The sequence below is a fragment of the Phoca vitulina genome, unplaced genomic scaffold (assembly GCF_004348235.1).
Source record: "Phoca vitulina isolate PV1807 unplaced genomic scaffold, GSC_HSeal_1.0 scaffold23, whole genome shotgun sequence".
Classification (NCBI taxonomy): domain Eukaryota; kingdom Metazoa; phylum Chordata; class Mammalia; order Carnivora; family Phocidae; genus Phoca; species Phoca vitulina.
Window position 1 is genome coordinate 9,519,157 of NW_022589726.1, and position 2,449 is coordinate 9,521,605.

Consider the following 2,449-nt stretch of genomic DNA (forward strand, 5'->3'; position numbering starts at 1 on the left):
AAGGCTGTAAAATTGAATGCTGTCAATAAACTTTCTTTGTCAAGTCCTTGTGAAGTTGGGCTACAATTTTTTGTCGGTTGCATTTAGCATCTTTTTAAAGTAATACCTATGCCCAACATGGGGTCTGAGTTCAAGAGTCACATACTCTACCGACAGCCAGCCAGGTGCCCCTGAGTCTAGCTTTGTCCTTCAACTTGTTTGGCATTCTTGGTAGCCAGAGAGCTTGTAGAACACAAGTGTGGCGGAGGTCATCAGAGCCTTCACTTGCTGTGTCCTGACCAATTCAACTCTCCAACCTGATTCAGTCTTCTTAACATTTCTGGATAAAGTTTCCATCTCCTCCATTAGCAAAAAACTTAACCTTTCCAGAATTTTATGTTCTTGGGGTCAGGTCTCTGTCTTCCATATTGAAATGTAGATAATATGATAAGGAAAATTTTATGGCTGGGAGGAAATCTAGGTCCAGAGGGGTGAGGTGACTTGACCAACGGCTCATACTTTTTTGGTGTCTGAACTGGACTAAAATTTCTACATCTGTTCTCAGTTCTGTGTTCCTGACATTTATTGTAACTATGTCCCGGCCCCTCATCTCATCTTTTTTTTTTTTAAAAATTGTTGTTTTTTGTTTTGTTTTGTTTTGCTTAACAATATCAGATCCTAATGACAAACTGCTTGAGTTTAATCATAGATCTTAATGATCCAATTTCCAATTTGACTCTGAATAATGTTTGTTCCTCCAAATTAAATCCATTATCAAAGAATGACTCTGTGCCATAGTTGAGGATATAAAACAAGGTAGTACAAATTTTAAAGGCAGTTCCAAAGAAGTTCCCAAAGTACTTTGAGTACAATCAATGGAATAATTATGTACATCCAACCAAGGTATTTTCTTATTCAAAACTGCCACTAAGTGAGGAAGTGAAAATTCCTTTACTTACAGAGTCTCTCATTTTTGGTCTTTTCTCTAGAAAAATATCATGTGTTTTTTGTTTTGTTTCAGATTTGGCTTTTGTTGTCATTAAGAATCTTTAGAGTGATATTTTAAGAAGAAAACAAAGCATTTTAAAATGGAAATAAACTCATAATGATTTGAATTTGAAGGTGACATTGTTTAGAAGCAGTTAAGGCACAGTACTGAGGAAGTATCAGCTTTGAGCCATAATGAGGAATCAAAGAAAACTTCGTAATTTTCTAGCTGGAAGGATGGTGTTAGTGCCTTTTTTTTTTTTTTTTTTTTTTTTTACGTAGGCTCCACACCCAATGTGGGGCGAGATCAAGCGTCACATGCTCTATCATCTGAGCCAGCCAGGTGCCCCTGGTGTTACTACTGATATAGAAGGAAAACATGAGATGGAGAGCCATTTTTTTAGAGGTGGATAATTTGCCTTACTGTCTTTTTTGCCCGGTAAATTTTAAAGACAACTCAGTAATTTAGGTGAAAATGAGATGTTTATTATCAGGATTAGATGAGACTAGAGCAGCAAGAGTACCTTGTTTTCAGTCACTAATCTTTAGTGTATCACCTGAAGGCTAATAGATGCTTAATATGTGTTTGTAGCTGATAATGCATCACCAGCCTTGGATCACTCTACAGATTTACTTTTCATAGTGTCTCTGGTGCCTACTACAGGATCTGGCATATTTCTTGAGTGTTTAGTAACACCTATCTGGCATAGGTGTTTAGTAAATATTTGCTGGTTGAATTCTTTTTTTTTAGGATTTTATTTATTTATTTGAGAGAGAGAGAGGGAGAGAGCAGGGGAGAGGGGCAGAGGCAGAGGGAGAAGCAGACTCCCTGCTGAGCAGGGAGACCAATGTGGGATTTGATCCCAGGACCCCGGGATCATGACCTGAGCCAAAGGCAGACGCTTAACCGACTGAGCCACCCAGGTGCCCCTTCTGGTTGAATTCTTATTAGTATTAAAAAATGAATTTATGTTACAGCTGGTATATTTCTTAGCTAGGTGGATCTACTGGAAATTGAGACCACCTGTAGCCAGATAGCTTAAGTATCAGGACTGAGAACTTGGGCCATCTACACTAACATGACTTTTCTCTTGTTTTTGTAAATTCTTGCCCAAGAGGATAAGGCCATAAACTAATAACTAACTTCACTGTTTATTTCAGGAAATTCCTGCAAACTAGTTAATCTGAACAAACAGCTCACTCTTCTTGGCAAATATTGTTTAGCTGAAATAGATGGTTTATCTGGGCAAATACTTCACTTATGAAACTTATGAAATATTTTACTTATGAAAAAACATCTTAGTTATCAGGACTTGTTTCAAAATCAGTGTAGTGGTGTGCCCACCAGTTAGGGTGTCCACCTGTCTCGGTTTGCCCAGGACTGAAGGGGTCCCTGGGATGTGGGGTTTTCAGTGCTAAATCTGGGAAAGTGCCAGAAAACCAAGGACAAATTGGCCACCATACCACCAGCCCTAAGCTATTA